Source organism: Herpailurus yagouaroundi, unplaced genomic scaffold, assembly GCF_014898765.1.
Source record: "Herpailurus yagouaroundi ecotype Mexico unplaced genomic scaffold, PumYag 164, whole genome shotgun sequence".
Classification (NCBI taxonomy): Eukaryota; Metazoa; Chordata; class Mammalia; order Carnivora; family Felidae; genus Herpailurus; species Herpailurus yagouaroundi.
Genome location: NW_024412405.1, coordinates 10,516,247 through 10,544,231, shown reverse-complemented (window position 1 = coordinate 10,544,231; position 27,985 = coordinate 10,516,247). Strand labels below are relative to the sequence as shown.

Here is a 27,985-nt window from a genome sequence, read left to right as displayed (position 1 = left end):
AATGGCAAAGTTATAATCCACAGCAGAACAAACTTTGAAAACAGCATCTTTAGGAACTCTGAATGCCGGTGAAGCACTTCAAATGAGTCATCAGACTGGTCTTCTCTGTGATGTTTTTAAACCACAATTCATTTATCATCAGTAGCTGAAAATGCTGTTTAGCCATATTCTACTTCTTTCAATTCCTTTTTTTTCTAGAATACATTAGTTACTGCTGCACTTAAATGTGCATCAAAGAGAATAGCAACGTGGAAGGCCTGATTAGCTCAATTATACACCCACACCTAGATGCTGTCTTTTTGACTGTAAGACTGAAATATTGTTGCAGAAGAAAATAAAACAATCTGTTCCCCCCTTTATTTTCCATTATGTTCTTCTGGTCTAAGAATTATTTTGTGTTTTCTTTAGAGAAAGAGAATTAAAAAATAGAGCTAATTTTGGTTTATCTTGTACTTCTTGAAATAGTTTAGAGCAGTTTTATGAATTCTGTTTCAATCTGGGATTTTTGATGCTATTTCTCCAAGCAAGCTTTCGCTGAATCCCCCTCTCTTATCCGTTGCTTTCCCTCCATAAGACCATGGTGATTAAAAAAAAAAACACTCTACTCCTCAGGCTTAGATTACCATGTCTAAATGAGACATAGATATGAAATTATCAGAGTGTAGAGTCTATTTTAGAAATTCAAGTGGAGTTGGTGTTATTTACAACCACGTAGTAACCAATCTAGTCCAGCACTTCTCCATGATTCACCGGATTTGGATTTGACTCCATTTATGTTCCAGGAAACCCACAATATTGCAGCTGGTAATTAACTTCATTTTAAGACCATTGCTAATCTTGAAGATCAGTTGCTAAGTTCAGACTATGCATGAGCAAAAGAAAAGATGAAATTTTTTTTGATAGTGACTGGGTATCACAATAACCCATGAGCTAATTATACTATATTTCATGTTTGTTATGGAAGTCTTTGAATTAAAAATCAAGGACATTTTTCTGGGTCAGATACATAGATTTTGTTCAGTAAGGTCTTTGCTAATTGCCATACTACTTCTAAGTATTTTTTAGGAATAAAAATATCTGGAAACATTTTAATTAAAATGTCTAAACTATTTCACATACACCAACTGGTTCCTAGGTTTCTTGAATAACCACTTAAATTATGAAATTCAGCATGTATAGATACTACTCCAATTATAGGTATTTACCTTTTAGAAAGAAAGTTTGTTCCTATCTAGACTTTGTGAAGTCGAATTGGCATAAAATGAACTTTGGCTCAAAAGCTTCTCCTGACATTTATTTGCAAAAGTTTCTATGGCCAGTATTCCCGTAGCTGAGGTGACATTAAGCCTTGTTGGTCACCAGGGAGGAATGTGGCTTTTCTCTTCACTCATTCTGGGTGTGAGAAGAAAGGAACTACTAGTGGATATGCCAATCTCGATATGCCTCTTTCTGCCCCTAGCAATACTTGATATTTACATTTCAGGCAAAAGATGAGAAAACTGAATTCCCAGCATAGGGACACAGTGATCAGAGAGAGAACCTGCCTTGCCCAGCTCTTAAAACCTGCATAAGCAGCTCTTTTTAAAGCCACTAATGATACCTAGAGGCCTTCTAATCTCAAGATGTTGATATATGTACTTATTTTCCCAAGATTTGGTGATGTCTTTAACAAAAAAAAAAAATATATATATATATATATATATATATATATAAACATTACCTTAAGACACTGGTGCTCAGTCTTGTCTGCTCATGACAGTCATCTGGGAGTGCTTCTAATTCCTAAGGCTCAGGCTGCATCACAGACCAGCTAAATGATAATGTCTGTGGTTAGAACGAGGCATCAAGTTTGTAAACCTTCCCCAGGTGACTACAGTATGGAGCCAAGTTCGAGAATCACTGCCTTACAAACCAGTATCCCTAAATGATATTGTAATCGTACATCTGAACATGTGTAGTGGACAAGGATCTCAGTCTCCAAGCTCAGATGTTCCAGAAACACTCATTATTTTCTTACAGCCTAATTGAATTTTGATTATGAGTTGCATGCCAACTTCTATAATTCAACCAGTGTGGTGGAGGATTGATATTGGCCCATTTAGGATTCTTTCTTTCCCTGGGATTGCAAGTGGCTTACATGGTACTGAAATGTTTGTGGGCAGGACTGGAGAGGGCTGTGTTCTGCATTGCTACTGAAACGCACACCAGCACTGTCCCACAGTGGATCGGTGGTCCACCGAGTTTCCACAGCATGGCCCCTCCACCCTGTTCCAACCCTTTCCTTCTCCCGTGTCACATCCTGGTGTGAGGCACTGAGGTGAGCTGACTCCAGTCTGCCTTAAAACACCATCAACACTTTCTCCTTCCCCATCTCCCCACCCTTGGGGAAAAGGCTAAGCATTTGCTGTTTCTAAGAGACTGAGTGTGATGTTGAGGGAAGATGTTAAGAAAGGAACCAGTATTAAACTGCAGCTTCTGGTCGACAAAACCAGTGTCTCCTCTTCTTTAGGCAAAAGCCTATAAATTTCTTTTTAGTTTATCAAGAACCATGAAATGTTGCTTCTTGTCTTGAAGCAACTTTTTAAACATGGATTGTTTGGTTTAAAATTATCATTAACAAGTATATTCACATAAACATTCAACTCCAAGTTATTTTGCCAGATAAATCTAATTTGTCTCTGTCTTCCTCAGGTAATTTTGTCATCTGTCTACACAGTATGAATCACCTTTAAAATTGTATCAATTGGTGCCACCGCCCTAGCACAGGGCAAACTTGTCTTAATCCTATCAGTGCTACCTCTCTTGTCATTCAGAACCTCTCCTTAATTATTGGTTTATATTAATTACTTCAATGTACTGAACACTTGAAGCCAATTCAAGGGGAGAAGGACAGGTTATTGATGGGTACATGACTGAGTACATATTCTCAGTTTGTCTGATTTAGGAAACCTCCAGATGTGTATCACCTTGGTCCTAAGAAAATATGATTCTTGGAGTGCCTGGGTGGCTCAATGGGTTAAGTATCTGACTCTTGTTTTTGGCTCAGCTTATGATCTTGCAGTTCCTGAGATAGAGTCCCACATCGGGCTCTGTGCTGACAGAATCCCCCTTCTTGGGATTCTGTCTTCATCTCTCTTGGTCTCTCCCCTTCCTCAAAATAAATAAATAAACTTAAAAAAAAAATAAAATATGATTGTCCCTTACAAAGTCCAAGTCAAATACTCATAGATAGAATTTGTATTACCATCACTGTAACGACAACATCCATACCATGTTTATACCTAATAGAAATTGTCTTGTCTAATTTGACAGTCTTCATTTTACAGATTAGGAAACTGCTCAACCCACTTGTTCAAGTTCACTCAGCTCGTTAATTGTAGTTATGACTTGCTTCATCCACCCTCTTAACCAGTATACTTAGACATACAAATTGGAGACAATTCTTTTTTTTTTTTTTTAGCTTTTAAGTATTAATTCCAGTATAGTCAACATAGAGTGTTATAGTAGTTTCAGTTGTACAATATAGTGATTCAGCAATTCTATACATTATGAAGACAGTTCTTGGTGTCCAGAACTGACTATTATAGTCTCCTCTCTCATGCACACATGATAAAACACTCCTTTTCCTAGAAGGTAATAAACTTAGAAAATAAAATTAGTGACATCCACTAAAAATAAATATGTTCAAATTCATGATGGAATATCAGGAGAAACTTGGAAATATTTTGGGAGTAAACCTTTTGAAGGGAATATGATAGATGCTATCCAGGCCACCACAAAAGTATCTTGATACCCGCATATCAGATAGAGGGTACTGTCCTCAGGGGACCGTGGCCTAACCCAATGCTGCCTAATAAAAAATATATGCAGGGGCGCCTGGGTGGCTCAGTCGGTTAAGCGTCCGACTTCGGCTCAGGTCATGATCTCACGGTCTGTGAGTTCGAGCCCCATGTTGGGCTCTGTGCTCATAACTCAGAGCCCGGAGCCTGTTTCAGATTCTGTGTCTCCCTCTCTCTGACCCTCCCCCCTTCATGTTCTGTCTCTCTCTGTCTCACACACAAATAAACATTAAAAAAAAAAATATATATATATATGCAGTGATGGTTATTTATTAGCACTGTCCAATATGGTATCCAGTTAACTTCTCTCTCTCTCTTTCACGCTTTTCTTTCTTTTTATTTCCTTTCTTCTCTTCTCTTCTCTTCTTTTCTTTTTTTCCTTCCTTCCTTCCTTCTTTCAAATAAAGGGAATAAATACAAGCTTTGGAGTAGACAAATGAAAGTTTAATTTCTAGTAAGAATATGAGCAAGTAACTGATTCTTTCCTTCCTAAGTATGCACAGTAAGTAATAGCATTTACTAATATGGTTATTTTATGATTAATGGGATGATCCATGTAAAGTTTCTAATGGTGATCCTGTTGTAAATCATCTCTTAATGATTTGGTTATGATGATGGTCGTACTGATGCTAATAGTGTGTCCATTTAGCAAAAGGGATGAAAGTGTCATCTGTGTCTCATGTGCTACGCTGTATATTTCCTCATTAATATAGGAATATCTCACGTGCTGTTAATAATGTCATGTGTGTAAACAGTGGCTTGTGAACATGGAGGAGTTTGTCATCTATAAACATGTACATGTGCATTTTGAGGTAAGAGTTGAAATATTACGCATATTAGCAAGAGAAGGATTTGCTGCAGATCACATGGGACCTGCTCTCAAATTTCCATCTTCTGTTTTCATCTGCTTTCCTCTCTGCACTATCATATTGCCTCTTAACACATAATATGGAAGAGTCTAATGCTCACTGAAAAATAGAAATGTTTGTGGGACTTCACTAAAACTCTCTGATATGAAAGAAGGGCAATAATTTGTTAGAATCAGTGCTTCAGTGTGATCAAAAATTTCAGACGAAGTGATTTTTCAGAAACATCTTCTGTTTTTTGAACAGACCATTAGCAGTGTTTTTCAGAGGGAAGCTTTATTTTGTTTTGATCTTACAATTGGAAAGTTTCAGGCCAAGCCCTTGAAATGAGCAAAATAGTGGCAAATGGTAGAGAAAACCCAGTGTTCTTCAGGGTTAAAAATTAAAGACGCAGTCTTTGGGCCAGGAAACACGCCAAGTCACGGGTCCACTTCCATCTTGCACCATTGTCATAGCTCCGTGGATGAGACAGTGTCTAATCGTGTTCTTAAAGGGTAATCACTGTCCTGTTCAGGATGTCCTGCTGACTCCACGGGGATGCTAGCAGGATGTGAGAGACATCACAAGGCTGACTCACTGAAACCGAGGGATTTAGCAAATGCAGGAAAGGAAAGCAAGTTTAAGCTGAGAATGTAAGTGATTTGTTGAGAAGCCAGAGCAACAGAGAAAACCTTTCTTCACAAGGGTGCCCGGCGCATTTAAAACAGCTCTAGCTATTAGAATTTTTTTTTCTTTTATTAAGCTGAAATATGTTCATGTGGCGGGGCTCTTAGGTGGTTCACTGATGGGGGTTTATTCGGTCAGCAAATATTGAGTGTCTACTCTGTGCTAGTATCTACTGTATCCTGTCTGCACAGTTCTGGGTCTCAGGAGCAAGTCAGGGGTCTTTGTGCTCATGATAGTTACATTTAGTGAAAATAACAAAAAAAGTCAGATTTGAGAAGCTTCAACGTTTTTTATTTATTTTTGGGACAGAGAGAGACAGAGCATGAACGGGGGAGGGGCAGAGAGAGAGGGAAACACAGAATCGGAAACAGGCTCCAGGCTCCGAGCCATCAGCCCAGAGCCTGACGCGGGGCTCGAACTCACGGACCGCGAGATCGTGACCTGGCTGAAGTCGGAAGCTTAACCGACTGCGCCACCCAGGTGCCCCTAATTTGAGAAGCTTTAAATGCAGACACAGGAAGACATTGTTTGATCTAGGCAGACAGGTGGCAAAGAACAGAAGCAAAGAGGAGCAGGAACATAAGGTCTTAGGAAAATGAAGCAACATCTTCAAAGGAAAAGAAAGCATTTGGTTGTCCAGCTGCAGGCAAAATAATGCTAATGGACAGACATCTCGATACACGTTCATTTCTCATCCAAAGATTTCATGCAGAGCTTCCCCCCCCCCCTTTTGTGTAAACTAAATGGAAATAATGCTGCTTTATGAAAATCGACTCTTTAACTACCTTTCCCAGAGCATAACTGTTCTGTGAAACAAAAGCAATTGCTCACCCTAGATCCTTTGTCCTTGAAATAAATATTTGGTCCTACATCCAAGATTTTTTAGGAAATTGATTTAAGTGCTGGAACTGTTTCAGTAATCTGTGAATGACCCTAAATTACCTATTCATAGGAAGAGAAGGCCAGGGCTGGATGGCAAACAAAGTAGTCTTTTCATTCCTCCCATGACTTCCTCTCCTTGGCAAACCATCCCATTCTCTTCGCAGGAGCCCGGCTCCCTGCCTCTCTGGCCCACGACGCTGGTTCAGAAGATGGCCTGGAGCGCATGGCATGCCACCCACTATATTGGAAGCTGAAAGTGTTTTTGCTAGCTGAATGTCAAATTAATGAGGTTTTACTATCTAGATAGCATGTATTGACAAAAATACCATGTACCTTTACTGACAGTGAACCTCCTGTTCTGGATTAATGCTAATCCAAGGTTGCTTGTTTTTCATATTAGAAAACCATGGCCTTGTCATTAGCGCAGGTGACTTCTCAAATGTCAGAAATGAAACGCTTTGCTTATTCACGGAAGGAGTGTGCGTTGTTCATGTTCAGGGTCACTTATTTTTATTTTCTTAACGGCACTTTGAACTTAAAACAGATGTGCACCAGGCAGCTCTTAGAGCATCTGTGGCTGTAAAAGAAAATAATGCCATGCGCTCCTGGGTTGCTCCATTATAGAGATCCTCAGTTTTGTCCCTGCACCCGTCTGCGTCACTCGCAGTGATTCAGGACCAGCTTGTGGGAGGGACAGCCATTCCACACTGCCGTGAGCAATTGCTGCAGACTATGATGGCTTTCCCCAGAGCTTTCCTCACTGCTTCTCAGACTGGTCTGTGTGGTGGAGGTAAAACTCGAGGGCTGAGAATTACAGACTGTGACCAAATGAGTTGTCACTCCCTGGTCCAATGTGAGCGAGAGCGGGGAGAAGGTGACAGAACCATTTTTACTGCAGTTAAGTGTGATTAATCGATGCCTTTCTAATGAGATTAAGGGGGGGAAATCTTTTTTTTTTTTTTTTTTGCCAGCTCTCCTCTACTCTGGGAGTTAATTTAATTCATTCAGCAGAAGCTGTATGGCAGGGAACAATTGCTCCCTTGCTGGAAATTCTCCCAATTAAGCATAGACTATCTTAAACAACAACAACAACAATACTATTGATGATATGCTTTAAATCATATATAAATATGATCATTTCACATTGCCTCATCATGATTTACTTTTTTAAAGAGGAAATAATTCCATTTTTTTATTGGTGAGAGACTGAGATAGATTGTAAGAGTCAGTGTTTTCTCATTCATTCCTTTTGTAATTATTGTTCAATCAAAACTTAAAATATGACACTAGAGCTTGATACCCAGAGTAGGGAATGTCAAAAAAATGAAGCCATCTCATGTCTGGGAAAGATATTGATGGTCATTAGACAAACTGATTATTTGTATAGTTATCACCATTGATGTAATTTTACATGTGTTTGTGTAATTACTTGATTGCTAACTGTCTTCTCTACTAAAGTATGAGGTCTATGAAGACAGGACTCATAGATGTATGGGCTCATCACCTCTTTCAGAGCATCGAACACAGCCCTTGGTATAGAGTTGGCACTCTGCTTTAATGTCTGTTGAATTAAAAGAATGAATGAATGAACCTAATACCTATGATTAGAGTTTTACAGAGTTTCTTTTAAAAATGCTTGTCTAAACTTTTTTGAACACCTCTAGCAACAGAGAAGACCTTTGTTCACAAGGGGACCCAATGCATTTTAAACAGTTTTGGCCGTTAGAAAGTTTTTTCTTTGGTTAAACTGAAATATATTCATGTATAGACTTTACTATTTAAAAATAGAATCTGATATTGTGTAGAGTAGCATGAGTAGTCATCAGAGACCATCTTCTTTATGTCATTTATGTCCAGATCCATTTGCTTTTACTGTTTGTTATTCCTTCACGTCATTTAAGCACTGTTCACAAAGCTCGTTTAGTTATTAATTACAATTAGCTAAAACTGTTTTTTTAATTTTTTTTTACATTTTATTTATTTTTGATACACAGAGAGACAGAGGACAAGTGGGGGAGGGGCAGAGAGAGACAGAGACACAGAATCCGAAGCAGGCTCCAGGCCTGAGCTGTCAGCACAGAGCCCAACGCGGGACTTGAACTCACAAACCGTGAAATCATGACCCGAACCGGATGCTCAACCGACTGAGCCATCCAGACGACCCAGCTAAAACTGTTTTAAGAAAGGATTTTGTTGGGGAAAAAATATGGGTACTATATAAAAGTCATTCGTAATTAAAATGAAATTGGCTCAAAGCTATGTTTTCTTAAGCTCTTTTTCCTACCTGTTTTCCTGGCCACCTTATTTTGTCCATAGGCTACTCTGCCAATACAGTGGTTCCTATTTTAATATCTGGGAAAAAATTAGGTCTCTTACTCTTCCATCATTCCAAGTGTATTTAAGTTCTGTTTTATTTTCAAAGCATTAAGTATTCTGAAGAATATATGTCAGTTCTTTAGAAGGCATAAATGGCTGCAATTTTATTATTTCTGTCTGCTGTTTATTAAGACAGGTGGTATGTGCACATACGAAAACATTCTCACTATCTGACATTAAAACTTTACAGATAAAGCTAAAGACCTCTTTAAACAGTAATACCTCATTCTGTTTTCCATCCCAGAAATAAACTAGTATCAATTTCATGTTTAGTCTTCCAGTTATTTATATATAATTTAAGTATATAATTTATAGAAATTAAAGATGTTATATATAAATTATAAATGATATATAAATTATATAAATATAGTATATAAAATATATATACTATATAATTGATTTATGGATTATTTTATATTATATATATATTTCACGTGCATACATGCCCACACATATACATATGTACATATATACACACAAACACACGCACACCTACTTGTAAGCAAAAACCAACTCTTGTTTTCTTTTAATTTTTTTAAAATCTTTTTATTTTTGAGAGATGGAGAGGGAGAGACAGAGTATGAGCGGGGGAGGAATAGAGAGAGAGGGAGACACAGAATCTGAAGCAGGCTTCAGGCTGTCATCACAGAGCCTGATGCGGGGCTCAAACTCATGAACTGTGAGATCATGACCTGAGCCAAAATTGGACACTTAACTGACTGAGCCACTCAGGTGCCCCAGAAACCAACTCTTTCTAACGAAATTCACTAATCAACTAAATTTATTCAGGCATATCATGTACTAGGCACTGTTGTAGGGACAAGAATATGGCAATGAATCAAGTGCCTGCTCTCATCAAGCTTATATTTTAGATTAGGAGGGCAAAGACATAAGCAAATAAAGTAATTTCAGAGAATGACTCTTCAGAGAGTGATACCTATGAGAAATTTCACGACAGAGATGTGACCGTGGCAAGAAGAGCTACTTCTGAGTGGCTGATCAGGGCAGGTTTCTCTGAAGTGACACTATTTTTATTGGGAAGTAAATTGTGACAATGAGCTGGGCCTGCTAATGTCTGTGGAAGGAGTAGTTCAGGCAAAAAGAACAGCAAAATAGGAGACCCTGATGCACGCATAACTTGGAATGTTGAAGGCATAGAAAGGACAGTAGGGCAGGAGCAAAGGAGAGTTAGGATAGGAAATCAGAGAATCCATCAGAGTCTGTTTGCCTCCATCTAGACAGGAAATTTTTGTCACAAGAGTAATGGGAGGCTATTAAAGGATTTTAAGCAAGAGTGTGTTGTTACAGGATCTGATTTGCTTTAAATTTATCACTCTGGCTTTAGTGTAGAGATAAGAATGAATTTTTCTTGCTTATTTGTCAGAAATCAATTGACCATGTATTTGTGGGTTTATTTCAGGACTTTATTCTCTTCCACTGATCTGTGTTTCTTTCTTTTTGCCAACCCCACACTGTTTTGGTTAAGGTAACTTTATAGTAAACACTGAAATTATATTATGTAATTTCTCCTGGTGGTATTTTGCAATTTTTACTGTACATGCATTTAGTATTTGGATACTATTCTAAATGGATTGTATTATTGATTTCATTTTTCAGTACATTGTTGGTAGTATATGGAAATATATTCAATTTCTGTGCATTGGCCATTATCCTGCATATGTGCTACATTCACTTAGTTTTAGGAGCTTTTTTTTTTTTTTTTTTTTGAATTGAAGATTCCTTAGGCTGTGACAACCTAAACAATCACGTTGTTTGCAGAAAAACAGTTTTCATTTTTACTTTCTTATCTGGATGCTTTTTAATCCTTTTTCTTGCCTCATTACATTGACTAGGACCCCAGCATAATGTTGAACTGAAGTGGTGAATAGATATCCTTGCCTTGTTCTCTATCTTAGGAACTCTTCACCATGATGCATAATGTTAGCTTCAGGTTTTTGTAGGTGACCTTTATCAGGTTTAGGAAGTTCCCTTCTGTTACTGTGACCTTGAGAGTTTTTGTCATGATTAAGTGTTGAATTTTTGTCAAATGATCTTTCTGCATGTTTTGTGTTGTTATGTGGCTTCTATATTCTGACAACTTGGTAAATTATCTAGTTTTATTTTTGAATTTTAAGGCCAGTTGAATTCCTGGGATAAACCTCAGTTTATCATGATGTATTATTCTTTAAAAATATGTATGGATTCAATCTGGTAATCTTTTTTCATGAAAAATCAGTCTGCAGTTTTTTGTTCTTGTATCTTTGGTATTTTTATCAGTGTTGCTGGCCTCATGAAATCAGTTGGTAAGTATATCTTCCTTCTCTATAAATCAGAGAGTTTACATAGGAGTCATATTTCTTAAACTTTTGATAGAATTCACCAGTGAAGCCATTTGGTCTGGTGTTTTCTTCATGCAAAATACTTCATTATAAATTTGTGTTTTTACCAGGGCTATTAAGATTTTTCCTCTTTTGTCAGATTTTGTTGTTTCTATCTTTCAATGAACTTATCCATTTCATCTGCTTTTTAATTTATTGACATCAAGCTGTTCATAATATTGTCTTATTTTCCTTTTTGGCATTCAAAGAATCTCTAATCGTGCCCACTCTAATTCTTGAGATTCTAATTTGGGTATTCTTTGTGTTTTTTTTCTTAATGTTTATTAATTTTTAGAGAGAGAGAGAGAGAAAGAGAGAGAAAGTGAGTGGGGAGGGGCAGAGAGAGAGAGGATGACAGAGGATCTGAAGCAGTGTCCAGGCTCTGAGCTGTCGGCCCCGATGTGGGGCTCAAACCCATGAACTGTGAGATCATGACCAAAGCTGAAACCAAAACCATGACCAAGCTTAACCATCTGAGACACCAGGTACCTCTTCTTCAAGTTTTTAACAGTGTACATTGTTACTTAACTTCATTGATCTTTCCAAAAAACTCGCTTTTGGTTTCATTAATTTTCCCTATAGTTTTTTATTTCATTTATTTTAGCTCTTATATTTATTAATTTCTCTGTGCTACTTTGCACTCTTCCTAGCTTCCTAAGGGAAACATCTATTATATCATTGATTTTAGAATTTTCTTATTCTGTTTTGTTATTATTATTTTACTTCATATATTTCTAATTTGGTTTCTTTAGAATGCTTATTTTCTAGATATTAAATTTATATCATGAACATTTTCTGATATCATTAAGTAGTTTTTAAAATGAAAACCACAGAAGAGGGATCTCTGTGAAGGTAGCAAAGATATTCTGAGCTTAAAAGTTATGTAAAGAGTAATTTTCTATTAAAATTGAGACCGAATTTCCTCATAAGATATTGTAGGACAAAGGAGAATAAAGAGAAAAATAACATCCTTAGATGTAATTAAGAACAGGTCAGTTGGACCAGACAAAAATTGTAACTTTGTATTTCAAGGTTAAGACATTAAGAAAATAATGCAAGACATGGAATGACATCATAAAACAATTAGGAAACCAAGAAATTAGGTACTAGGACATGGAAAAATAGAAATGAAAAAATATATTTCAGAAATGAAGACTAAGTTAGTAGTACCACAGGAGCAAATAAAAACTTAGACAATGCCTTAAGAGAAACTGAAGGTGAAAATTAGGAAAATTTTGAAAATGAGAAATAAATGAAGAGAGATAGAAGAATTTGAGAGAAAGTAATATGTACTGAATAAAGGTAAATAAGTTCTGAAATATGGGTAACAGGAATCCCTAAAGAAGAAAATGAAAGCAAAGGACAGAACAGATTGTAAAAAGTATAATTTGAGGAGAAGTTCCTGCATTGAAAAAAAGAAAGAAAAGATTTAAAATACATGTTGAAAGAACATACCAAGTATCTGAGATTATTGAACCAAATGAACCAAGACCAAGATATGTTTTAATATAATTACTGAACTGCTGAAGAAAAAGAAACTTCTTTGGGTGTCTAGGAAAAACAGTGACATAAGGAAATGAAAATATGATTATCATCAGGATTTTGACAGCTGTGTCTTATTCTAGAAGAGAATAAGGTAATATATTAAGATAATCAAAAAGAGAACATGTCAACCAAGAATTTTATACTTAGCAAAACTGACTTTCAAATATCAAAGACACAAATTGTTCTGTATATGCGAGAACACAGAGAATAATGTTCTCATGAATACTTCTTGAGTAATCTAATAAAGAATGAATCTCAGACAACCAAAATGACAAGAAAGAAAATTGATAGGTGGTAAGCTTTAAATTTATTGTTACCTATGTTGAATAAGTCTTATTGCCATACTAAGACTAGATTAGAATGAGCCCTAGTGTCCGTGAGTTCGAGCCCCGCGTCGGGCTCTGGGCTGATGGCTCAGAGCCTGGAGCCTGTTTCTGATTCTGTGTCTCCCTCTCTCTCTGCCCCTCCCCCATTCATGCTCTGTCTCTCTCTGTCCCAAAAATAAATAAACGTTGAAAGAATGAGCCCTAGTATAGAAGTATGAATAAATGAGGTTCGAAGGAAAAGGGTATGGTGTGTAATGGCTATATATTTATACAATGCATTACTAGAGAATCAAATGACATTTGTAATTCCTTTTGTGTATGTGTTTGTGTGTGTGTGTGTGTGTGTGTGTGTGTGTAATATTATATAGTAATGACTACAAGTAGATCTTATACTTCTTAAAGAGCAATTTCAACGACTCTGGTAATTATATTCTTGCTTTTGCTTTTTGGAATTACCTTCCAAGCATAAAGGAATTCCAGGTATCAGGGTGATCTTTCTTTCCACACCCTTATTTCTGCACAGGTTTTCATTTAGATAGTTTCTCCCCTAAGATTGTTTTTGCCATTATTTCTTAGCTCCCAGAACCTTCCCTTTTGATGGTGGACCTCCAAAACCAGGCTGAAAGTAAAATTTGTTTATACTAGTGTGTATTCCTAGGGCCTTTTCATTGTAATAGAAATTAATACTATTTTTGTTTCACATGCTGATATTTTTAATATTTTATCTAACATTGTTTGTATATGTTTGGTAATTTCATATATAGCTCTCAGTTTCCAAAAAGTTAACACAAGAATGGAATCTAATTTACTTTCTAAATGTCATATAATCTGTAACTCAGCATATATGATGGATATTCATGACAAACTGGATGATTTCACTAATGCTGTTGAGCAGTTCTTCAGAAAGTTAGGCATGGATCTGTGGAATATACTGATGAGATTTTGACCCATTATGGTGGTTATTGATCTAAAAACACATTTCTGGGACATGTTGTATGTGAGTAACAATAGTTTCCAGTGAGCTGGTTTTGGGCTGACCATCTGTTCCAAGTTCTTACAGGGCAAACCACACATATGGTGGTGTTTGGTTGGGCCTGGGCTCATGTCAAAATAATGACTAAGAAAAGTCAAATCGCATGTTTGAAAGCATCCTGAAGATTGTTTTTTCCCTTCCCTCTCTCTCACTCTTTCTTTGTCTCATTTTTTTTCAGTATTGAAACTGCTAGAGGAGTTCCAATTCATTCCATAAAGATATATTATAGGAAAATTATGTTGATTTTCAAAACTTTTGGATGTATATGAGATAAAATACAAATGATAGCCAAGTTCATGAAATTCAACTGAAATATCTAAATTATATACTTAGCTTCAATTGTTAATTTAAAAAAATCTTATAGTAGTTTGTTTAAATCAGAGCTCTTCAATATTACTTCATATCATTAAAAATTGACTAAAAACCTCAGTATCACTTCATGAAATTAAAAAGTGACTAAAAGAGTTTAGAAAACAAATAATTGTTTACATGGTAAGACTTCAGGGCTTGCTATTTCTACTAGGCCACTACTGGACTGAAATTCCTTCTTGTATCTTACTTTCAGTGTTAGCTTTCCACAGTCATTACTGTTCATTCACTTATTCAGTTGCCAAGTATGTATCCAGGTCTTCCTATTTTTGGGGGGGTGGATACCATGCTTCTTTTTTCATTTTATTGAGCTATAATTGACATATAATGTGATTATCAGTTTCAGGTGTGAAACGTGATTCAGTATATGTATATATTGAAAAATGATGTCCATAATCAGTTTAGTTAACAGATACTGTGCTGTTTTAAAGTATTTTGAAAGGGATAAACATTAACCATCAACATTATCTTGGGAAGGCAAGCTCCTCGGGTGGGTTTTCACGGAATTGGAAGGGTGATGTGTACTGAAAACAGGGATTATTGGTGTCTGCAATTTACTTCATAGTTTTGTTGAGAATGTACCTTAATCTGTTAAGTAATTTAGGCACTTCATTAGTGATTTGGACTTTTCTTGAAAGTTTTATACGTTTTAATTTGTTCTCAAAGATTCAAGACATGTAAAGTGTACATCTGAAAATAAGGTATACACCTCTATTTAAAGAACTAATCTTTTCAAATTATCCCCTGGAAGTAAGCTGTTTATTTGAAGAGATGTTAATTTTTAAAACAGGATTTGAGTACCATTAAGTACAGTTTTAAAAACCAAAGGTAAATAAGTACAAAAAAATCACTTGCAATAATTCTCTACTTATCTAAGAAGCTAATTTCTATTTTAAGAACATACAGAGTAAATATTCCATGTGTTATTTGACAAGTGGTGTGTTTATTCATGGCAAATTAAAAATCATCAAGTTCACAATTGTTCTGCTTAATAGATACTTAAGTATATTTTAACAGATTCCAAATATAGGTTAATGTACATTTTTGGAATTCTGTGTCAGTATATTTTATGCTAATTGCATATTAACCTTCCTTTCTTTCTAAATTGTCAGCTCCATAGATTACAGACAGCATTCCTGTTGCAGATTTTCTAACTAGTGTTCTCCTTAGAAAGTCCTCTTCGGGGCGCCTGGGTGACGCAGTCGGTTAAGCATCTGACTTCAGCCAGGTCACGATCTCGCGGTCCGTGAGTTCGAGCCCCGCGTCGGGCTCTGGGCTGATGGCTCAGAGCCTGGAGCCTGTTTCCAATTCTGTGTCTCCTTCTCTCTCTGCCCCTCGCCCGTTCATGCTGTCTCTCTCTGTCCCAAAAATAAATAAACATTGAAAAAAAAAATTAAAAAAAAAAAAAAAAAGAAAGTCCTCTTCACTCCCTGGCACTTAAGATTGGAAAGAGGAAAAGAAAGTTGTTAAATGTATGAAATTCTTCCCTGAATATGAAGTTATAAAGTGAGAATGTATTGATGCAGAACAATTTTAAACTGTTACCTTGCAAAATGCTTTGTTTTCTATCACACTGTTTTAATAAGGTGGAAAGATTGATCAAAGTAATGAATCTAAATAATAGTGTTATCATAAAGATGATTATAGTTATTGGTGGGAATCTAGAAATATTAGGTCCTAACTCTTAGCATTAGGTCCAATTTTTATTGCATGGTTATTTGAAGACATATAATTAAAATGACCTACAATAATTTGGAACAGAAAATAATAAAAAAAAAACTCCTCTTAAAAGCAGTATTAACAATACAAAATTGAGGTACCATATTCAATGGATACGTGTTACTGTCAACATTCAGCTGAGTTTAACCCAAAGTTGAATACCGTCATCACTGAACAAGCTTCTAGAATGACAAGAATCAATCTGAAAATTGACTAATTAAAATCAAAATGATACTAATTTTAATTATTAAAAGTTTTAGTGGTCAAATTTGAAAAGACTTCCTGTTCACATTAGTTTAGTTTGAACTTTTAGCTCCTTTCCAAACATCCTTGAACCCCTATGAAAATCATGACTGGAGAAAGTTTTCTCTACTTCTTTGACTGCCAGAATCTAGGCTAACTCAGTGTGTGTCTCTGTGGAAACCATTTACACTCTGTCTGGGTCTAGCCTCATTCCTTAAGGATATGACAGTTCTCCTGAGTACATGAGATCTATCCAGAACTAAAACAAGTTGACACACATTGCCATAATCTTCACAAACAACAGCAACTACAACAACAATAAAAACAAAATATGTCTCAGGATGTCCTTAATCTCTTTGGAGACAATTTGGTTTCTCAAAACTTAAGTAGAGAGAACTACAAAAACATTTTCCTTGCAACATTTCTCAATTCAAAGCCCTTCTTCACAATCATGCTACTAAAAGTTCAAGCTGAATCGTTTTATAGGTGTCTTAGGAGCTATAAATCAAATATCGACAGTAGGCATAATTTGTGTTGGGACAGAGTTTCTGGAGTATGCTTTTCCTGGTGAGTTCTGTGTTTTAGCTTCTTGACATAGATTTTGCATTTGGCCTTCAGTTTATTCCCTTGTAGTTAAATGTGGATACCTGGGGAAGGTTGGCGATCCTAAATTTATAAAGATTCTGCCTTAGCAAATAATTGGAAGATAAAGCTATAATTTTTTCCTCTAAGTTCAATGTTAACTGCCCTTCTTTTCCCAAAGTCAGGATTACTACTAGAACAAGGTTGCATTTTTTTTAAATATCTAGAACCATGCAGTTTCCAGAAAAAGAAATACATAAAATGATGTCCATTTTCTCTAACAAAGCAATCAAGGTAAGATTAAATAAAACAATTTCTCAACAGACATAATTGTAAGTACCCAGCCATGGCAGTGTGTGCATTCTTGAAAGTTATGTTGGAAAGAGACAAAATTGATAGTGATTGTTGAAGGAAGTGTGGTAGGAAAGACAAGATAATGGATATTGGGTTTGAATCAAATTTTATGAGTTGAGACAAGCCATTTGCTCTCCCTGAGCCTGCATGTTTGCGTTCTCTTTCTCAACTCATAAGGTTGTAAATAATTCATTGTGCTGACCAATGGGTAGGATCTAGTATAGCCCTGGCATATAATAGGTACTCAGTGAAAGTTAGCTTCCTCCTTTCTTCCTTTCTTACCCTTGTTTTTTTTACCTTATCTGCCTCATGAAAATTTCTAAATAAATTGATGGAAGCCCTGTATTATTTTCCTATATGGTCATTCACTAGCTAATATCATCTTAAACACAGAGGGTGATTTCTGGTCAAATTAACTTATTTTAATCTCTTGTTAATCATTGTTCCCTGAAAAACGTCTAGGACAGATGATATTTGTGCATAGTCAAGAAACGAATGACACTTAATAAACTTGTAATATATAAGCCTTTCTTTATTTATTGCTACCACCTATGAACATAAGTGGATATTGTTATCTATGATTCACATAATCTGCATTTTCAATAAATTATTTCCTAAACCTATTCTAGTATCCAGTGTTTCTCTCCCTAACTGTGATCATACATATTACTAGGGTGGTGTGTATATAGAGGTGACAATGTTAAAGTGGTACCTCCTTGTTGCATTCCATGATCAGTTTCCTGAAACATGTGACATTCGTAATATTCTAATAAACTTGACTACAAACAGCCCTGACTATAGAAAAATTGTATCAGCTCTGACCATTGGAAAGCACATTTTGGAAATCAAAGACTTGCTATCTGGGATATTCTATTTGAAAACAATAAGAATTAAAATTTTGGCAAAGTAAATTAGGTAATATTTAAAATATTTAAAACCAGGAATAGAACTATATTAGATTAAAATAATTTTGTATACAACTTAGTCTTTGGAGATCTATAACATTTCAAAGAAAAGCTTTGAGTTCAACCATTAGGACTAACAATATATGGCAGTTTGGGGTGTTGTTGCCCATGGTGTGACTTTGGCAAAAATTATGTTGAAATGGAAGTATAAATTTTGACAACTGGGCAGTTTACTTCATTCAACATGCAATAATATGATAATCTCACTGAATTTCCTGGATTCAAGGTTGATTCAATGATACTAATTAGATAGTAAAATTAAATTTTACTCATATTTATCTATAGTTGCCTAGTTGGCTAGATAAAACTATTGATTTTAAAATACTCATAACTTTTCATATAAAGCAGTAACATTCTTCTGCTTTCTGAGAGAATTAAAGTTGTCCTATGGATCACCAACTATTAACTTAGTATAACCAATCCCAGGCATTTTATCATAGAATTGACTCTAAATGTAGTCTGTATCTTCATTTGAAGAAGAAATAAGAGGTTCTATAAGATTGTTTGCATGAGGAGCAATTGAATTTTACTCAAAATTATCTAGAGTTGGCTAGTTGCAGCTTAATCAAAAAAGAATTATGCAGTACTTTCTCGAGGGTTTGTTAATTCCATGTCAAACTTTGGTTACACAGGTAGAAACTATATTTGAACCAAGCTGTAAAATCTCATAAATTAAAGCTTATTATTAATATCTATTCAAACCATATACCATAATTTTATCAGTGTTTGGATGAATAAGGGTCATTTGCAAGAGTCATGTGAAAGATAATTATGCTTTCGAGTATGTAAAACAGATTTTGACCTAGACTCGCGTCCTTTAATTTCTATTGATATAACGTAGGAAAGTTATAGTGAAAAAGAACATGATTTGTATGGGAAAAACTGGATTCAGATTCTACTTTTACTGTTTACAAGTGGTGTGAACCTGGACAGTAATTTTATGCAACCTTTGCCATTTATGTATTTATCAAGTATTTTGTAGGGGCAATTACTGTATTCCAGAAAATTGGGTGGGAACCAAGGATATAAAATTAAGATGACAGAGTCCCAGTTCTAAAGAAGATAATAGTTTAGTGGGGAGAGAGCCACGTAAAGAGATAATTATGGGTTAGTGAAGTAATAGATATGTAGTTGGTATAATGGGAGCCTGGAACAGGTTCCTCTCCCACTTGAGATTCACAGATCTTTTCCAGCAGAAGGAAACCATGCACAATGCAGGGCAAGAAGAAACACTGAGTTAGAACTGTTGGCAGAAACAAAAGTCACGTACACCATTTTAGAAAACATTATGGCCATATCTATTCAACTTACATATTCACGTAACATCTAGTTCATCAAATTTATCTTTAGAAATTAATAATCAAATATTTACACACAGGTGCAAAGAAATATTCATAGAAAAAGTTCACTTATCCGGTTCCTTTCCACATTATCCTTCCAAAAATGAATGTTCCAGAAGAAATCTCTCTCAGTGATGAATAATAATTGAGAAATGAGCATGAGAATTGTGAAAAAGATAATGCAAGAAAGAAATACAGAACATGAATATAACAAACAAAACAGATAGTCAATACCTGAAAGATGATCATACTATGGAGCTGATAAAAAATATGAACAATTTTCATGTTATGAAATTAAAAAGAAAGAGTTCTGTATAAAAGTAGCTAATGTCTATATTGCTTCTAGGCAACAGGAGCTCAGAGGGAAGATGCAAGTATTCAAGGGTAAAATTACAATAAAACAGAGAATTGTAAGGATTTAACAAATACTCATATAGTGTTTTATTATGTGACAGGCACTGTCTTTAGCACTTTACAATCGTCTACCGAGTTATTCTGTATAATAACCCTATGTGGCAATTATTGTTATTGTTCCCATTTTACAGCTGAATATTCTGAGATACATGGAAAGATTTAGTAACTGGTTCAAGTTCACACAGTAGTTACTTGTACACCAGCAATACAGTTACAGAGTTTGTGACTTTAAGTTTTCTGCCCTGCTGCCTCTGAAAAAGTAAAAGGAGCTGATGGTGTGTGTATGTGGGAGGATACAGGAAGAAGAAACAACACAGGAAGGAATACAGAGAAAAAAAGAAGAGACGCTTTTCAGGCCAATCAGGAACAAAGAAAATTAAGAAAAAAATGAAAAATAACCAAGTATTATACCAATGATCAGAGAGGAAATAGCATATTAAAAGGGTGAAAGGGGATCCAGCATAATTGATGTACCTATAGAAGAGAAAAAACATGAAATTGAATGATTTTCAATAATATAATTCAGGATTACTTTGTTGAGACTATGGGTGTGCACGTTAATCTGAGGTAAGAGAACAACATATCCTAGAAAGAAATACAGATCAACCAGCAGCAAAATATAATATTGGTGAAGTTGTTGAGTTGAAAGATAAAGAATCCTGGGGGAGAACCAGGCTAAATACAAATAAGCAAACAAAAATCAACTTGTTCAGGGACATTTATGTAATCAAAATTGTTCAGATATGTATACAAAAGACAGATATTTTCAAACACGTAAGAAATGAGAGAATATATGCTCATAGCATTTTTTGAAGAAACCATCAGAGGGAAAAATTCTGTCAAGGAGTAGACAAGAATCTTTAAGAAACACCTTTCCTCAGCACTGTAGATACAGCAGTGAACAAGATAAAACTTTCTTGGTTTTCATTGAGCCACCATTTTAGTATATGATGGTATAGAGAAAAATAATCAAAGAAGAGGAATTCTACAGTATATTCAAGAATGTTTGTAGTCAGGGCGATATTCAACTAATCCGTGCTGATGAGATTATAACAATTGTTAATATTGAAATACTTCTCTAGCAGTTGATAAAAAGATGTGGCCCCGAGTTTCCTAAAATCCTCTGCCTTTTTGTCCACTGCAGGCCTTCCCCTGGAATTTCTCTATGATCTCAGATCTGTCTGTGCTCCAACAACTGAGGTGTTAAGGCAGAAGCTAGCAGGGAGCTTTTGGGTTGGCCTGTGTTCTGATGGGTTATTCTAGTGGTTAAAAATTTCAAATATTTCACCTGTTTTAGTCACATTATTGGGATTGACAACCACTGGAAACAAACCCAAAGTCCAAAAGCATATGAAAGCATAATTTAAAAAATAATCATGTAATGAAGTATATTAAATGAAAAGAGTGAAACACAGTCACATATGACAACATGGATGACTCTTACAAACATAATATTGAGTAAAAAGTATGTTATAAAATTAAATATAACATTAAGTGACAAAATTGATACAGTATTCTTTTATAAAAATCAGAAAATATTTGAAGTTAAACCATTGTTTATGCATGTATACAATGCAATAAAATTACAAAGAAAAGCAATGATAAACAAAATTCAAAGTAGTTGGTGCAATTGTAGTAGGGCATAAGAGGTTCAGTACTCACTATCATCTTATTCTTCTTTATCTGGGTGGTGGGTACAAAACTTTTATTTCATTGATAGATGTTAAACCCTATGTAAGTCTTATACCCTTTTTTGTTTATGAGATTGCTTAACAAAACCATTCACATAGCAAAAAATGAAACCAACAGAAACAAGCTGAGAACATTTTAAGTGCCCAAAGTTAAAGTAAGAAATACAACAAAAGAATAAAATAAAAAAAGCAAAAGAAAAAGGTAATGAAATAGAAAACAAAAATAGAATAAGAGTGCCTGGGTAGCTCAGTTGGTTAAGCATCCAACTCTTGATACCTGGTCAGGTCACTATCCCGCAGGTTCGTGGGTGTGAGCCCTGCATTAGGCTCTACACTGACAGTATGGAGCCTGCTTGGGATTCTCTCTCTTCCTGTCTCTTTGCCCCTCCCCTCTTGCATGCATGCCCATGTGTGCTCTCTCTCTCTCCCTCTCAAAATAAATAAATAAACTTAAGAAATTAAAAAAAAATAGTAGAATAAAGAAAGCCCAATATTAAGTTTTTGAAACTAGACAATCCTTTTTTTTAAAGTTTATTTATTTATTTTGAGAGACAGATCATGAATAGGGTAGGGGCAGAGAGAGAGGGAGAAAGAATTTCAAGCAGGCTCTGTGCTGTCAGTGCAGAGCCTGATGCAGGGCCTGAACTCAGGAACCGTGTGATCATGACCTGAGCTGGTATCAACAGTTGGACACTTAACAGACTGAGCTATCCAGGTGCCCTGAAAACTAGACAGTCTTACTTATTGCACACCTGATCAGGGAAAAAAAAAAAAAGCCGAACTAGTAACGAAACAAACAAAATGAAAAACAACAAAGAAACAAAACACAAAAAAGAAAAATATGTTATGGATGAAAATGCATACGTTAAGTATAGAATTAACATAGTTTTAAAAACATAGTGAACAATGTTTTTCCAGTAAGATTGCAAATTTAGATGAATCTATCAATTTCTAGAAATAAAGTTTATCAATCTGATTTAAAAAAATAGGAAATTGATCTCTATCAGGAATGAGAGGAGGATGTTCACAACATAACTCTAATCAGTATTTTAAGGTGCCAGCAAGTGATATAAAAAAAATAGTATTCAAATTTGAAACAGGGGCACCTGGGCGGCTCAGTCAATTAAACGTTCTACACTTGATTTCAACTCAGGTCATTATCTCATGGTTGTGAGATTGAGCCCTGCCCTAGACTCTGTACTAGTGTGGAGCCTGCTTGGGATTCTCTCTCTCCCTGTCTGCCCCTCACCCGCTCGTGCTCCCTCTCTCAAAATAAATAAATAAACTTAAAAAATTTTTGAAAGAAAAATAATTCAGAAATATTATAGTCAGTTCTCTATAATTTTAAAAATAAAAATCAATCTAAAGCAAATAAAACACAAAGCAAGACCTTACTGACTATAAGTGTTAAAAATCTCTCTTGAAAATTTTTCAAAAAAGGAAAATAAACCCAAACTTTAGACTACCAAGACTAATAATCAAAATACTCAATATTAGAATTTTGCATATATATAACCTATCAATGTATCTTTTATGTACTAATTCAGTGACTTATTTACTTTTCTCAGAATTTGTTGCTAATTTTTCCTTTTTACTTATGTATTTTGTGAGCATCTATCTTGTATATTTTTGTATTTATCATGATGGCTAATGGCTTTGCCTTTTTACCAGCTATTAATTAGCTCACTTGTTTGTGTGACTATTTTCTAATTTATTTTTTTTTTTTAATTTTTTTTTTTCAACGTTTATTTATTTTTGGGACAGAGAGAGACAAAGCATGAACGGGGGAGGGGCAGAGAGACAGGGAGACACAGAATCGGAAACAGGCTCCAGGCTCTGAGCCATCAGCCCAGAGCCCGACGCGGGGCTCGAACTCACGGACCGCGAGATCGTGACCTGGCTGAAGTCGGACGCTTAACCGACTGCGCCACCCAGGCGCCCCTATTTTCTAATTTATTAATTCTGCTTTCATCTTAATGGTCCCTTCCTTATTCTTTCCTAAGGATTGTTATTTTATGACTTACTTTTTATTTTTTATTTATTTATTTATTTATTTTTTCAACGTTTATTTATTTTTGGGACAGAGAGAGACAGAGCATGAACAGGGGAGGGGCAGAGAGAGAGAGGGAGACACAGAATCGGAAACAGGCTCCAGGCTCTGAGCTATCAGCCCAGAGCCCGACGCGGGGCTCGAACTCACGGACCAGGAGATCGTGACCTGGCTGAAGTCACTGGCTTAACCGACTGCGCCACCCAGGCGCCCCTATGACTTACTTTTTAAAGTAAAAGCTTGATTTGTTTGTGTTTTTTGTTGCTTAGTATTAAAGATATTCAAGGAGTTAAGTTTCCCCCTTAACATTTCTTTACATATATACAAAAGGATCTGATAATGTAAAACAAAATATCTGTCCATATAAATTTTAAAGCCTAGATGAACAAAATAACTAAATACATGAAAAATAGTTATTTTTATTTAATTTAATTCAAATCTTATATATCTAAAACAAAACAAGACAAAATAACCATCTGAAAAAAATAATTCTTGTAAGTAATGAGTAATAAGTAATCAATTACCTGAAATTGGCATTCCTTTTTTATATTATATATTAGTGTATATCTGTGAATTTATCCTAAGTTGACCTTAAGTGTAATTAGCTCCTCTCTCCAAAGAAATAATTTTGTTTATAAAAAAAATAATTTATAAACCAACAAAAAGGTTGAACTTCATCCACAGTTAACACATACCAACAAAAATGTCCATTATAATTTTTAATGCTCAGATTGATACAGGTTATTTGATAATATTCTGTGTTATGTGTTGGCAAGTGTATCCTCACACATTGTTAGTGATAATGTATTTAATATAGTTTGGAAACAAATCTTTCCATATCTATTAAAATTTTAATGGTATGCAATACTATTTCATCTATAAACTCCACCTATAATGATTTATCCTATGATATATTCATACTTCTGCACAAAGATACATGCGTAAGGAAAAATGCTTATGATGACTTTGTTTATAGTGCCAAATGATCAAAACTAGCTGAATGCACACCAATAAAGGATAGCTAAATTATTGTGGCTACATACAATCGAACATTATGCAAAGAGTAAAGAGTTAGAAAGAGTAAAGTAGATTTATATGGGCTAAGATACTAATATCAATAGCTGTTGGGAGATAATTCTCCATGGATCTCTTCTATTTCTGTACTTTTTAGCAACAGAGGCATGGGTTATTTTTATTATAAAGTGTCTTTTCATGGATATTTGTACAGAGAGCAGGCTTGGAAGATAGACTTAGTGTCTCCCTCTGGAGCAAAGAAAACTTTGTAGCTTAGTATAATAAAATAATGTCTCCTTCTGGGGCAAGTTCAGGTGTACTTATGGCCCATTATAAAAGAGTCATGGTCCCTGTCTCTTCCATTGTTCGCCTCCTGTAACAGAACCCACTGAATGTGCAAGCATCATATGACCCTCACTGTGTTGTCCTGTGGGAACTGGCATTTGATAAGTGACTCAAACTGATATTTAAGTTACTGCTATTGATGTGAGTAATAAAGTCCTTTGACTCTGACCCAAGAGTCTCATGTCTTCTGCCAGAAACTGTGAAACTCTAGGAGGTTAATTTGTTAGTTTCAAATAGAGTAAAATTGAATCTAGCCCCACTTCAAATTTCTTGACAGAAATTCTCCAAGATGTGTTTTAGACTTAAAAAGAATTAAGACTTAGAACAATGTAAATGTTTTATTGATAATTTTAAGAAAACTGATAAGTGTGTATATGTGGCGGATTTACCTTTACATTATTTATCTTGCACCTTGGGTATATGGATATGCAAAAGAAATATTGCTTGTAATTCCTTTTTAATTTTCTCTGTTATTCCTTATGAGCCTTCCTCCTATTTTCCAACTGCTCCCTGAATGACAGGGGAAAAAAAATAAAACATAGTTCAAGCTTGCTTAAAACCTAGTATGATTCAGAAATGTAAAGACTATCAGGTTTAATGAAGTCTCTTCAGAATAAATGTGCCAGAGTTTTTTATTCCTCTTATTTACCTTATCTTTTCTCAGATGCATTGGGGAATATGGATTTTACTGATGCTATATCTTTAGGCATGATGGAGGGGGACAAGGAGGCAGAGAAGGACATGGCAAAGAATACATCAAAGAATAGAGAAGGAACAGATAAGATAAAGACTTAAATGTCAATTGATTTAAGGAATAAAAAGCTTAGTAGTCATCTTAGACAAATGTCAGTGTGATGGTGGGATTGAAATCTGATTGTGGAGAAAAAGTGAGACTGGGAGAGAAAACTACCTTTTTGGAGATTGGAATCAGAAAGGAAAAATGAACAGGAATAGAGATTAAAATTAGAGACACACGTTTAATAGAGGCAGTCTTGATTACATTTTGTAAAGAAAGAATAGGACACACTTGCTCAGTTTTATGGTATAAAGGGAAGGCGCTAATTAATGAAGCTGAGGCTGAAATAAAGGAGAGAGAGGAACTATGCCTCCAAAGAACCAGAAGGCAAAGCAGTCAAGGCTTCTTGAAAGGAATGGACAGACCTTAATGTGGCCTCCGGGGCTGGAGAGAAGGAGACGAAGAGGATGAGGCAGGTGGGAGGAGGGAGGACAGGAAGTCTGGGGATTTCACTCTTGCTCCTGAGTCTCAGGGTACATGAGCTGAGTGGGAGACTTGAATGCTTATTAAAAATTTGGAGGAATCATTTACAGACATGAACCAAAGATTTCCTCTTCTGTAAGTGAGGTTGGTAATACTTGTTTTCTATTTTTTCATGCCATTTTGATAATCAAATAAAATAATATGAAGTAAAGTGATATGTCACTCAGGAGTTTAGTATATATTTGTTATTTTATGCGTCATAGTATACTTTGGTAAAGCTATTTTCCAAAGTAAATAAATATCTGTTTTCCAGTCCCAAAAGGAAGACGAGACACATTATCTAGAATGATTAAAAAGGAGACACTTTGTAAATTTAATGATAGGTGAAGCTTATCTATCATACATTATGATAGCTGTAGACTTTCAGAATGGGGAATGACATAGCTCATGAGTCAAGAACAGGGAGGGCATTCTGGACTGGAGTGGGTCAGTTTTGAACTGATCATATTTTCACATGAAGATATTCCCTTTGTTTGGAGCCATGGCCACCACTGTTGTCACACTGTTTTTCTACTTCTCCAGATGGTTTGGCTTTAAAGGTTTCAAAATAAACTGAGTGAACTGGCTGTTATAGCTACCTTGCCTTTCCTTTTGATCACCAAAATGCACACCTCAGTACAATCTGCCTTTCCTCCTCCAGGATACATGATTTCTAGAAGAGTTCTACTTGTTAGATGAGCTATGTCTAGTTTTTACTCCTAAGGAAATGAGGTAGGGGTATCCCAACAGAGCAACAGAGTATAATATCCTAAAAAATAAAAAAAAAATTCTTACCCACTGGCTTTATTCACAATTTAATTTTTTTGTCTACTGATCTAGATTTTTAAAAAATTTTTTAAAGGAAATGTAAAATGACAACTCATTTTTAAGTATTCGTACCTTGTCCATCAATTGCTTTTTAAATTTTATAAAATACTTCTTGAGTTACTGAAGAGTTTTAAAAATGAATAGTAATGAGCTCAATTTAGTCTCCATGCCAGCTACTGATAAATATTTTTCTGGTGACTGATCTTTATATTGTAGAAAATGCATGATTTAATGTCCTTTACCTGCTTGAAGAGAAAGTTTTCGTTTTTTTTCCCAATCAAGTCAACCAAATTGTCAACAACTTTTATTAACTACCTACTTTATAACAGCTTAGAGCAGAGGTATTGTACCCTAGGGAGTTACTGAGTTAATAGAAAAGGAAATCATTGCAATTAGCAGATTTATAATAAAGTTAACTGAACATACAATGTTTGTTAATTTTTGAACTGAGAAGGAAATAAAAAAATAAATTGTTGCCATCTGCTCCTTTTTAGTTGTATGAGGAAAAAATAACATTCCAGAGAATTGCTTGATCATAACATTTGAGGATTATGAGGTGATCATAGATAATCTGTGATTTTAGCCCTGGCACTGACTTATTTAAGGAGCAATAAAAGAGTTCTTTATTAAAAAATAGATTTTATAAAAAGTAGACTTTACAAAAACTCTTTATAAAAGTTCAGACTTTTTATAAAAAGTCTACTTCTTGGGCATAGCTTGGAACCTTTATATGGGGGACAGTTTGCACAGCCCACAGGAATTTAGTAATGCAGTTGGGCCAGAAGGAGAGGTGTGGTATTCTTTTCACGTGAAGGAAGTGGTTTTATTTTCTAGGAAACATGATTTGGGGAATGGAGGAATTTTAAGTAGAATGAACAGAGATATACACCATAAAGAATCAT

The 27,985-nt window shown here is 35.3% G+C and overlaps 1 protein-coding gene across 2 annotated transcripts in view; it reads left to right on the top strand.

Annotated features, from left to right (window-relative positions):
• The window catches only part of ITGBL1 (integrin subunit beta like 1), a 206,581-nt gene that overhangs the window by 49,898 nt on the left and 128,698 nt on the right, over nt 1–27,985 (top strand). The gene's annotated exons all lie outside the window — the stretch shown is intronic.